The 14,089-nt window shown below is 34.2% G+C and overlaps 1 pseudogene; it reads left to right on the forward strand.

Annotated features, from left to right (window-relative positions):
- The first annotated feature begins 2,536 nt into the window (after positions 1-2,536).
- Positions 2,537-14,089, forward strand: part of LOC140955879 (uncharacterized) — a 39,977-nt pseudogene continuing 28,424 nt past the window's right edge.

Raw genomic sequence — 14,089 nt, forward strand, 5'->3', positions numbered from 1 at the left:
ACAACCCCCAAAACTTAATTGCCTCCTAAAAATGCGGCTATTGACACACTCCCTATTAAACCAAGGCTGCCTCCTCCATACTATAAATGAATCCTTCTCTTAGCTATTACCTGACCAAGATGATTTGTTGATTCTATAAACTCTGTCTTTCTCAAGATAGGATCCACCAAAAACATAAACATTTTTTATTGTAAGAGCTGAGGATGCCTCTATTTGTTACACTACTCTATTCTTGGTGGTTGTATGGGTTGAGTAGAAATAAGAGGAAGGAAAAGAAGATTTATTGGTCCATAACCACCCATATTGCATCATCCCCTCACCTTTTTTTTTAAACCTTTACAGCTTTACCTTTACATCATAAAGAGCTAGTTTAAATTGTTCCACTATATGTAGACTAGCAATAACCTTTTATGTAGAATCCAACATTAAACTATTACATTTTCATACAATTATATTTGCAAAATTCAGCACATTCTTACACCATCATGATGTTGTTATAACCTTTAATCGTACATCATTAAGTTATCCAACATGACCTTTGTTTGTCCGTAACTTATTTATCAAAACAACAACTTCGTCTCCCTCTTTAAGGCCTTCACTTTAGTTCTCATTCCTCGGATTTTAAATTATGTTCACCACCTTTGGTTCTTTAGACTTATATAAATTTTAAATTTGCTTACGCTCCCTTCACTTTCATTGTACCGTGATTTTCTTAATTTCATTTGTATGAATTATCTCAAATCATTCTCATCACGTGATTTCCAAGTGTACTCCATCATGCTCATCGATCATATCACAAGATGTGTATCATCTTGTGCTATATATGCAACATCCATTTATATGCACAACTTTCATTCCTCCCAAACATTGTCGGTAAGAATACGATTGGGTATAGTACTTTATGTGATATTTTACTGAAAATGGTTCGGCATCATCGTTTTTTGTAATAAATATTCAAAACAAGTACAAAACAAGCATTTCATTACAATTCATGTGCAAAATCCCATCTCACCACTTCCTCCTTTTATTTCCTATTTAATTAGATTTTCCATTTAAGAAATCATAACAAAATCCCTTACATTTTCTTATCAACTTTATACACATTTTACATTGAGTCTACACACATTTTAAAACCTTTTCAAAACACGACTTCTAGAATTCCCATACTATATATAGTCAGTTCATATATTTCTACATTTCCCAGTTAATTTCTACAAATTCAAAAGAATCAAGCTCAAAAGACAACTTTCCCAATCGTTTTGGAACCATTTGAAAAGGATCATATGCTTCTCCTCCCTTTTTTTCTTCACTCTCTTATGGGCCCTTCCAATTTGTTCGGCAATTATGTTCAATATTTTACTAATATAAAATCATACATGTCATCATAGTGTTGGTCATATAACCGTTCAACATTCAAAATGGGTCCAACCTTTGTTAATTCATCCATCTCCTTAAAGTTCTCCTTATAATCCATCTAAATCATAAGGTTTCATCCCTAGCTCTTTATAAGTTAAGGGATCAAGAACCGCATAGTTGTTGATATCTTTATCCTGATTTGTCTAAACCATATAAGCAACTTAATTTCTTCATATCTGAAAAGCTTTTTATTATTTTTACTACCATTATATAACACTTATCAATACAACAATTTTTATTTGTGTTACCTTATGCATCATTTGCATCTTATAAACTCACTAAACCTTATCCGGTAGTTCTAATACCAACTGTAACGCCCCAATTTTTCATACGTGATTATAGTTACTTTCCTATGATTTGGTATGTAAAAATACAGAATTTTTTTCCCAATTCTCATATACAAGTTTACCGAAATTTCCACTAAAATTTTGGAAGAGTATCCCCTATACTAGAAGGTCCTAAGTTATTGACATATACCCTGTTTACACTTTTAATATCTTACATCTCATAACTCAATCATAACCCAATCATCCTGGGTCTCAATCCCACAAACATCATCATTAACATCACAACCACAACATATATAGCATACATTGAACAACAAATATCATTATAAATGAATAAGAGGGATAAACACACATACATCAAACATGATTATATGAATTTCATAATTAAGTTCATCTATTCAAGTTTAAACATCAATTATACAAATTAAGTTATAGAAAACTTTTTAGCATTTGTTGGTGTTCGATTGTTCCTTCCCCACTGTATAACATCTTCTCTACCTACTGTCTGATTATTGAGGGTCTCTCTTGTTTGAATCATGGGGAAATCTAAAAAGAAACTGATGATGCTTCGCGATGCCTAATTTGATAGTCCTCGCCTCACAACATAGGGCTTCCCTGCCGGACACCATTGCTCTCGACCTCTTCAAAGTGATTCACCCCCCATCTTCTCAAGATGTCCTGACTATTGGGTTGGCTTATCCTGACTCTTTGTCTTCTACTTTGTTGGCACCAGATTCTGAGGTGGTGGGCTTGCTACCTGTAACCCTAATCCCTTAGCAACAACCATATTCGTGCTAGCCACCTCTGCTGGACTGGGTAGATATCAAGCCATTATGGCTTATGGAAACCTAGAGGATTTGATAGGAGCTGGGTCGTTAAGGGCCATTATGGTGGTCACGCCTCCCTCTACTAGGATGGCTCTTGGTAGCTTTGAGAGCGCTTCGCTTATGACAATGACACTCACCTCTCCCCTACCAGGTATCTCTTTGTCCATTATTGATGATGATCATCCTAAGATTTCTATGCTACCTGTAGCTAAAGGCCCTGACCTTAAGTATATTCCATCCTCTAGTAACCTTGATTCATGTTCTCTATTACCTGAGGATTTTGGTGAACTTAAGGATATCTGGAAACAATGCTTGATTGGTTACTATTTTGGTAAACCTCCTAGATATACCATAATTGGAAAATTTATGGCTCATGTATGGAAATGTAATGTCACCCTGTATCTTCATGATTTGGGCTAGTTAATCTTTTGATTTTCAACAGAAGAGGATATGTTACATGTCTTGAACAGAGGTCTATACACTGTCTAAGGTCAACTGCTGGTTTTAAAACCAATGACTCCTTTTTTTATTTTTGTAAACCAAACTTGTCATCTGCACCGGTATGGGTGAGATTTCCCAACCTTTCTTTGGAATTTTTGTCACAAGCTTGTTTGTCAAAGATTAGTAGTATCATTGGCAAACCCATCCGCCGTGATGCTCCAACAAATTCCATGTCTCGGGTTTCATTTGCTAGATTTTTTATACAAGTTGATCTATATATGGATCTACCACCCTCTAGTAACATATCCATGCCATATGGCATCACAATTAACCAGAAGGTTATCTATGAATCCCTTCCAAAGATCTGCCCACAATGCTACAAGCTTGGGCATTCTGGTGCTACCTACTTGAACCTTGGTGCTAGACCTAAAGACTTGCCTACCCTTGTGCTAGCCAAACATATGCATGTATCTTCTACTCATATATCTTCTACTGGCCCTTCGGAGACCATGGCTAATGTGAAACCTGTCCTATGCCCTCCCCTAGGATTCTACACTATGGCTACAACTGTAACTAGAACTTGGGAAGCTAATAGAAGGAGGAAAAAGGCAAAACTTCCTGGAGATGCTATATTTGACTTGCATGTCTTGCCTAGCAATCTTGCAGATTCCTCTGGGTCTGATTTCTTTGGAAACAAGAAGCTTGGTTCTCCCTCTAGTACGAGCAAGGATCGTTCTCTGCCTAAGTGTGCTAGGTTAATGCCACAAGGTACTCCCATTATCTTGTCTGATGCTACTCTTGGTACATCTAATAGGAAAAAACAAGGAAACTTGTGGATGATTACTCCGCCCCTTGGATTTTTTTGATTGGTGTAGATACTCTGCCTATTTGGTTTGATTCATCTGTGGCTTGTTGTTTCTTGTTTTTGGTTCAGCTGATTGCTACTATTTGGGTTTTTCTTTTGGTTCGATGGCCAGAAGGGTCCAGTTGGTTGTTGTTGTTTGTTCTTTTTAGTGCTGTGTTTACTTGTTGATTATGATGGTTGTTGAAATGCCCTTTTTCATTAAGGGCGTGCTTGTTTTCGGAAGATTGTTCTTTGGCCTTAGGTTTTTGTTTCCACAACTTCGGTCTATATTTTGTCCATTTAAATATGCTAGCTTACATTTTTCTAGGGAGGCTGTTCCCTGTGCTTGTAAAGCAGGATCTACTGCTATTAATATCTTTTCGGATATATGGTTGTGCAAAGGAGTATGTTCTCTTACATATATTTCGGATTTATGGTTGTTCAAGGGAGTCTGTTCCCTTTCTTGTTCCTTATGTAAATATTATGTACCTTGCTGGTTCTCCAGCTCTATTTTTTATCTATATATTTCTTAAATTTGATAAAAAAAAAGTTATAATATTACAAAATACAAGGATATACTCCCTATAACCTAGACTATAAAAAATAAACTTAAGCTAGGATCTACTCTTGTCGTCCATGCGATGGTCCTAGAAAAAAATACATATTATTGAAACATGAAAAATCATAATAATATAGCAACACAAAAATTCAACAATTTAAAAAGACAATCATGCATTCATATTTTCTTCACTTCTCCCTTCTGGTTTTCATTGGAAACTCTTTCTCCTTCAATTACTAAAAATCATTTCCTCTTTGACACGACCAAAAGATTGATGTCTTCTCCCAAGTGCAGGAGTGTCGAAGTAATAAATAACACGGCAAAGACCAGGGTCAAACCATAGGATGGTTAACGATATATAAATTATAAACAACAACAACAACAATAATACTAATACTAATAATAACAATAATAGTAATAGTAGTAGTAGTAGTAGTAATGATATTAATAATAGTAATAGTAATAGTAATAGTAATAATAAAGAGAGCTTTGAGATGTAAGATTGATGTAAGGAATAAACAATAATAAAAACAAATGTCAATGTTAGAGGATCCACTAATGGTACTTCAAACAAGTATAGTATAAACTCTTACTACTCTATTGGAAACCACACATAAAGGAGGTTCCAATCATATTATAAATTATTAACATGATTACATTAGTTATCTTATTCGAATAATGCTAATACTTGTAAATGTTGTCAGACATTCATGATTTTAACTTATGTTAACAACAAATCAAGTTCCTTTCATAGCTCAGGTGTCGGTTATACCATACAATATGGGCTATGAAAGTGCCAAGTATTCGTTGTACCAACTGTTAGACAACATAAATCTAGATTAACCATTTAACAAGCAAAGTATTAAAAGTGAACAAGATAACAAATATAAAACATGTTAGTATCCAACGTTAAGGTCCATGTTAAGTTTATATTATACTTATTCTTACACCATTATTGTACCCTTTTCACTTGACATAATTAACTTAGTTAACATATTGAAAGAAAGAAACATAAAATGAACAAGATAAGAACATAAATGAGAAAGAAGTTAACTAAATAACAGAAAGGAAATGAAATGCATAAACTTAATTTTAATGAAAGCAAAACATAAGCAATACAAAAAGAGAAAGCAAGAGCATGATCTTGATCTAGAAACCAAGATGCCTAAATGCATGGCAAATGCCTCCTTTTATAGGCAAAAATTTGGAACTATTGATTTGTTGACTAATTGATGAGTGGGTGGCCACATCTTAACTTGGTGACAATCCTTATCTACTTGTCTGAGCAAAACATCATTGCTAACATCATAATTTGAATAAAAACCTCATAAAACTGTAACATGGACCTTAATGGTTTATAGATACCATTCCTAAAAAATGACATGTCGCCTTACAAGTCCATCTGGCACATCTGTGACAGATTTTCAGTCATTTTGCACAACGTTACTTTGCAAAAGTGCTTTTACCTGTTCCAAGCATGCTTCAGAATGACATAATTTAATGACACTACTTACCTCATTGTCAAGAATGCATCTTCGAAATATTTGATCAGAACAATATTTGAATAAATAAGGGTTACCCCAATAAAAGTTTTTCACTTCATTCAAGAACTTTCTTTTGTCTTGGGTACTCCAATGAGCTTGCAATTATCCTGAAACAAGAAAATTAACAATATTAGAAAATCAAGGCATTGTAGAAACAAAAAGTAAAGATTCATCGGGAAAGTAGTCATCGATTGGTATGATGTCAGATTTCGAATTTGTTGTCAATCTTGACAAATGATCTGCGACAACATTTTCGGTGCCTTTCTTGTCTTTGATTGTAATATCAAATTCTTGAAGTAACAAAATCCACCGCACCAATCTAGCTTTAGAATCTTTCTTAGAAAAAGAATTTTCAATGTTGTATGATCACTAAAAACAACAACAGATAAGCCAACAAGATAAGACTTGAATTTATCGCATGCAAATACTACTGCAAGTAATTCTTTTTTAGTAGTGGTGTAATTCATTTGAGTACTATTTAAAGTTTTACTTGCATAGTAAATCACATAAGGTTTCTTATCTTTTCTTTGTCCCAAGACAATACCCACGGCATAATCACTAGTGTCACACATTATTTCAAAAGGTCATGACCAATCAGGAGGTTGAATGACAGGAGCAGAAGTAAGCAAGTTTTTAAGTTTAACAAAGGCTTCTTCACAATGTTCAATCCATTAAAAAATATTATCCTTTGTTAGAAGGTTACTCAAGGGCTTAGATATTACACTAAAATGTTTGATGAACCTTTTGTAAAAACCAGCTTGTCCTAAGAATGATCTAACATATTTAACAGATTTTGGTGTTGGTAAAGTTTGGCAATTAACTCGATTTTAGATTTTTCAACCTCAATTCCTTTCGATGAAATAATATAACCAGTACAATGTCGTTTGTTACCATAAAGTGACATTTTTCCTAATTCAGTACAAGATTCTTCTCTTCACACTTGCTCAAAACCTTTTCTAAGTTAGTCAAACAATCATCAAATGAATCACCAAAAATAGAAAAATCATCCATAAAAATCTCAAGAAAACATTCAACCATATCACTGAATATGCTAAGCATGCATCTTTGAAACATGGCTGGTGCATTACATAATCCAAAAGGCATCCTTCGATATGCAAAAGTACCAAATGAACATGTGAAAGTAGTCTTCTCTTGATCTTCCAATGCAATTTCAATTTGATTTAACTTGAATAGCCATCTAGGAAACAATAAAATTCATGACCTACAACTCTTTCTAGGATTTGATCAATCAAAGGTAAAGGGAAATGATCTTTTCTAATCATTGAATTAAGTTTCCTATAGTCATTGCACATGCGCCAACCAGTAACAGTTCTAGTTGGAATTAACTCATTTTTCTCATTTGTTATCACAGTGACTCCAGACTTTTTGGGTACAACTTGGGTAGGACTTATGACACGACCAAAAGCTTGATGTCTTCTCCCAAGTGCAGGAGTGTCGAAGTAATAAATAACCCGGCAAGACTGAGGTCGAACCACAAAGAGGTTAATTGTATAAATTATAAATAACAACGCAACAATAACAATAATAACGATAATAACAACAAAAGTAGTACTAGTAATAGTAATAATAATAATAATACTCAGTACGTGGCGTTGTTATACCTGAGAATGATCTAAAAGATCGGGTCACAGGTTTCCAGCCTATATACTAAGTTTATGAACAGATAACAACAACAACAACAACAACAACAACAATAATAATAAAAAAGAGAAGGAAGAAATTAATGAGAACTTCGAGTTGAAAGATTAATGTAAGGATTAAACAACGATAAAAAGAAATGTCAAGGTTAGAGGATCCACTAATGGTACTTCAAACAAGTATAGTATAAACTCGTATTACTCAATTGGAAACCACACATAAAGGAGGTTCCGATCAGATTATAAATTTTTAACATGATTACATTAGTTATCTTATTCGAATAAAGCTAATACTTGTAAATGTTGGCAGACATTCATGATTATAACTTATGTTAACAACAAATCAAGTCCCTTTCATAGCTCAGGTGTCGGTTATACCATACAGTATGGGCTATGAAAGTACCAAGTATTTATTGTACCAAGTGTTATACAACATAAATCTAGATTAACCATTTAACAAGCAAAGTATTAAAAGTGAACAAGATAACACATATAAAACATGTTAGTATCCAACGTTAAGGTCCATGTTAAGTTTATATTATACTTATTCTTACACCATTAGTGTACCCTTTTCACCTTGACATAATTAACTTAGCTAAACATAATGAATGAAAGAAACATAAATGAACAAGATAAGAACATAAATGAGAAAGAAGTTAACTAAGTAAAGAAAAGGAAATTAAGTGCATAAACTTGATATTAATGAAAGCAAAACATAAGCAATACAAAGAGAGAAAGCAAGAGCATGATCTTGATCTGGAAACCAAGATGCCTCAATACATGGTAAGTGCCTCCTTTTATAGGCCAAAATTTGGAACTATTGATTTGTTGATTAATTGATGAGTGGGTGCCCACATCTTGACTTGGTGACAATCCTTATCTTCTTGTCTGAACAAGACGTCATTGCTAACATCATAATTTGCCCAGAATCCTTAGGAATGTTCTAGGAAATTGTCTCAGCTTTCCAACAAAAAAAAGATGAGGTCATTTGGACTTCTAGAACTCAAGATATGGGCTGAACACTAAATAGTGTCCGGGCTGCAGGACAGCTTCGGACTTCTTCGTTGTTCCTATAATTTGGACTTGAAAACGGCCTTCTTAGATCTTGGTGTTCAAATGAAAGTTGTAGGCCTATGTTTTACCTTTCCATCCATATAAAATGGACCTAAATCCGAGATCTAGAGCTCCAGATATGATCCAATTACCGAGCAATGTTCCGGATTGGACTGCACCGACATCTCTTTTCTAAGTTTGGCCATCTCTTTGTCCTTTAACTTTCAATGCTTAAACTCATCAATCAATCCTTTTATTTATGTGATAGTCCTGCATTTAACATAAATTAAGGTATCTTATAATATCAAACTTGTTATTATAAAACATGCTTTAGTTAAGGAGTTATTGATACTTCAAGTGCAAAATGATGATATAAAACCTTGATAAACATGCACTTTTAAGTACTTAATCACACCCCCAAACCAGCTTATTACTAGTCCCTAGTAATCTAAAGCGTTAAAATAGAGAAACAATTTGCAAGTTCCACAAAGCAAGGCATTCATCATTCAACTTCCATTAATCTATCTAGATAAACAAACTCTCATTAAATTTATATTCCTGCTTCATACTTCTTAAACAAGATATTAATAAACCTTCTTTTTTGTGTGCTCAATGAAAACATAGATGATGGGGCTTTTGTTGGAAGAAAACAATATTATGTTCAAATGTTTAAGGTGAACTTCCTTGGGTTGGGATTAATTTTTTTTTTTCTTTTTTTTTTTATTTATATACACATACAACTTAAAAACACAATGTATCTTTAACGACCATGTAACGAGTTTTAGGCTAATGACTCCCAGACCAGTTGGTCTTAGGGCATTAGGTGTTGAGACACCCCTACGAGCTTAACAACTCGGGTTGCAGATACTGATACGTAGATAGTGCAATGTTTTGATTCCCTTAAGCTTTTCTCCTTAACCCATGTACAAGCTTTGGGCCCCAATAGCTCCCAAGTCAGTTGACTTTAGGGTATTAGGTGTTAAAAAACACCCCCTTCGGGCTTAATTGATTAGGTTTAGGGAGGCTACGAAACCAAACTTATCTACGTTTTATTATCATCAATACTATCTTTTTTTTCTTTTTTCTTTTTTCTTTTTTTGCAAATTATATACTATCCTTTTCCCTTAGTTGTTACCTTCAACAAAAGAACATAATTAATGTAATAATCCAATGTGCAACCCACAATCATATGTTAAAGTGTGTGTGTGTGAAAATGAAGGTTTAATAATTACTTGTTAAATGAGTATATGAGCAGAATCAAGTGATAACAATGTGAGAGTTTGTAAACCTGAATATTTCAAGAAGTATTAATGATAGACCTTGGTAATGAAACTTACTAAAGATGCGTCTCTAGAGTCAATAAAAATTGATTCCATACTCTGCCATCCTAATAACAATTTTGTCAAATGGTTTTAATAATAGCAAAAAACAGTTAGCAAGTTAGTTTTTTTTTTTTTTTGAAGTACTACCCTCTCCCCCAACCAAAACGAGACATTGTCCTCAATGTCGTAAGGTAGAAAGATAGAGTATAGAAGACATCACCTGAAACAACGAATAATGACAAAACCTGAAATACACTTAAACAAACATAAGAAGTAACAAAACAAAATAATATGCTATTAATAAAACCAAAAGACACAAGTTTTCACAGATGAAGGCTCAAATCTAATCTAAGCTTTTTACGGCTTTCCTTAGTTGACCCAATCTAGGCGACTCATGCAGGGATCAAATGATAGGTGATGAAAGATTGTAGTTGGTCAATCAATTGTTCAGCAGTAGCAGCAGAGATTATGATTTGTCGTGTCGAAGATGTTAGAATTCCTGTTCCACAGCTTGATCAAGGAAAGATAGCAAAACTTATCATAAAAACCATTAACATTTAAACAAACCTATAGATTTTATGGTGAATGTGCAGTTGGGCCCAAGATGAAATATGAAAGATCTCTTCCAATGTGCCCAGACCACCTGGTAAGGCAATGAAGGCATCAACATGGTTTAAACATGGTATTCAGTCGGTCAGACATTGTTGGGACTATAGTTCCTCTCCAATTGTTTTTCCAATGATGTCCCATTTGCTAAAGCTTTGGGGACGACCCCCAAAACTTGACTGCCTCCTAAAAATGCAGCCATTGAAACACCTCCCATTAACCTAAGGCTGCCTCCCCCCATACACTAAATGAATCTTTCTCTCAGCTAGTACTTGACCAAGATGATTTGCTGATTCTAAAAAACTCTTTTTCTTTCCCAGGGCTAGATCCACCGAAAAACACAATATTTCTTATGTGATGACTTGAGAAACCTGCCATTTCTACACACTTCTATATTTGATGAATGTATGGGATGAGTAGAAATGAAGGGAAGGAAGAGAAGAATTTATAAATGAAAAAGTGAAAATACAATCATACCACCTACATGTAGGCCAGCTGTAGTCTCACACTCTCTCTCTTTATTTATTTATTTTGACAAAGCATGTATGTACAGGTAGTTGTGATTGTGGCTCACATCTTCCCTTGGTTTTACGTCCAAGAACGGCTTAAACACCTTCTATGGGTCGGGGATAGGCTTCCCATCCAGTTTTCTTAAAAACTGGCAAAACAGGGTCTTTTTAGTCAGATTCCCAAGACTAAGTCGATCATGTTCTTTATGGAATTGTGGCCATAAATCATGAATTACACGATGCACATCTCCACTAGGATGCGTCTCAAGGGTCAATAAAAGATTATCTAAAGACCCCTTACTCAGGCCATCCTTAATGAATTGTATTTTATCTTCACGATTTACAGATACCATTCCTAAAGAACGACATGTCGCATTACAAGTCATCTGGCACATTTGTGACAGACTTTCAGTCGTTTTGCACGACGTTTCTTTGCAAAAAGTGCTTTTACCTGTTCCAGGCATGTGTGAAATGAAAGAATTGGAGGACTCACCTGATAATCGGACCTTTGCTTCAATCAGCCAACGAATATCATTCAGGAATTCCATGGTTCATTAACAACCTCAATCTTTCACACCTAGCACGGTAAATTTTGTAATCGCATTCTGAGGCAGAGCGGGAAAATACTTTTCAATTTTTCAAGAGTGGTGTCCATTTTTAAATGTGAATTGGATGGGAGATTTCAAAGAAAGAAGAAAAGAGCAGAGAATTGCACAATTATATACACAGATATCAGTTATCATGGGAAACTGAAAGAAACCGACTTAAGAGTCACGGAGTACCGTTATCCGCCATTTGACCGGGGTGAGAGAAACTAGCAAAACAAAAGATACACCAAAACAAACACAAAACAATGTGAGAAAAGAATCAATCTTTATATACAGGATCACTCAATTCAGTAGAGTCATTTTCAACTGAAAAATTGTCAAAATAAACTTTCAACCGATGCCCATTTACCTTGAAAACATTGCCATTCTTTGAATTCTCGATATCACAGGCCCCACATGGATACACATGTTTCACAATAAAAGGACCGCTCCATCTTGATCTTAGTTTTCCAGGAAATAAATGGAGTCGAGAATTATAAAGCTAGACTTTTTGACCAACATTGAATGTTTTTCTCAGTATTTTCTTGTCATGAAACTCTTTGATTCTTGCTTTATGAATTCTTGAATTGTCATATGCATCATTTCTAATTTCCTCAAGCTCATTTATTTGCAATTTTCGCAGCTGACTAGCATCATCAATATTTGAATTGAAAGCTTTAATAGCCCAATAAGCTTTATGTTCAATTTCCACAGGCAAGTGACAAGGTTTTCCATAGACTAGTCTATAAGGTGACATACCTAATGATGTTTTATATGCAGTTCGATAAGCCCAAAGTGCATCATTAGTAATAATAATAATAATACTCAGTACGTGGCGTTGTTATACCTGAGAATGATCTAAAAGATCGGGTCACAGGTTTCCAGCCTATATACTAAGTTTATGAACAGATAACAACAACAAACAACAACAACAAATAATAATAAAGAAAAGAAGGAAGAAAATTAATGAGAACTTCGAGTTGAAAGATTAATGTAAGGATTAAACAACGATAAAAAGAAATGTCAAGGTTAGAGGATCCACTAATGGTACTTCAAACAAGTATAGTATAAACTCTTATTACTCAATTGGAAACCACACATAAAGGAGGTTCCAATCAGATTATAAATTGTTAAGTATGATTACATTAGTTATCTTATTCGAATAAAGCTAATACTTGTAAATGTTGGCAGGCATTCATGATTATAACTTATGTTAACAACAAATCAAGTCCCTTTCATAGCTCAGGTGTCGGTTTACCATACAGTATGGGCTATGAAAGTACCAAAGTATTTGTTGTACCAAGTGTTATACAACATAAATCTAGATTAACCATTTAACAAGCAAGTATTAAAAGTGAACAAGATAACAACATATAAAACATGTTAGTATCCAACGTTAAGGTCCATGTTAAGTTTATATTATACTTATTCTTACACCATTAGTGTACCCTTTTCACCTTGACATAATTAACTTAGCTAAACATAATGAATGAAAGAAACATAAATCAACAAGATAAGAACATAAATGAGAAAGAAGTTAACTAAGTAAAGGAAAGGAAATTAAGTGCATAAACTTGATATTAATGAAAGCAAAACATAAGCAATACAAAGAGAGAAAGCAAGAGCATGATCTTGATCTGGAAACCAAGATGCCTCAATACATGCTAAGTGCCTCCTTTTATAGGCCAAAATTTGGAATTATTGATTTGTTGATTAATTGATGAGTCGGTGGCCACATCTTGACTTGGTGACAATCCTTATCTTCTTGTCTGAACAAGACGTCATTACTAACATCAATAATTTGCCCAGAATCCTCAGAATGTTCTAGGAAAATTGTCTCATCTTTCCAACAAAAAAAAGATAAGGTCATTTGGACTTCTAGAACTCAAGATATGGGCTGAACACTAAATAGTGTCTGGGCTGTAGGACAGCTTCGGACTTCTTCGTTGTTCCTATAATTTGGACTTGAAAACGGCCTTCTTAGATCTTGGTGTCCAAATGAAAGTTGTAGGCCTATGTTTTACCTTTCCATCCATATAAAATGGACCTAAATCCCAGATCTAGAGCTCCAGATATGATCCAATTACCGAGCAATGTTCCGGTTTGGACTGCACCGACATCTCTTTTCTAAGTTTGGCCATCTCTTTGTCCTTTAACTTTCAATGCTTAAACTCATCAATCAATCCTTTTATTTATGTGATAGTCCTGCATTTAAAATGAGCATTTACCGTAAATTAAGGTATCTTATAATATCAAACTTGTTATTATAAAACATGCTTTAGTTAAGGAGTTATTGATACTTCAAGTGCAAAATGATGATATAAAACCTTGATAAACATGCACTTTTAAGTACTAATCAACTTACCCATTTGTTGTCAAAAATAGGATAAATGATTCCATTATCTAGAAGATTAATGACTCAATTTTTCACTACTT

The sequence above is a fragment of the Populus alba genome, chromosome 8 (genome assembly GCF_005239225.2).
Source record: "Populus alba chromosome 8, ASM523922v2, whole genome shotgun sequence".
Taxonomy (NCBI): domain Eukaryota; kingdom Viridiplantae; phylum Streptophyta; class Magnoliopsida; order Malpighiales; family Salicaceae; genus Populus; species Populus alba.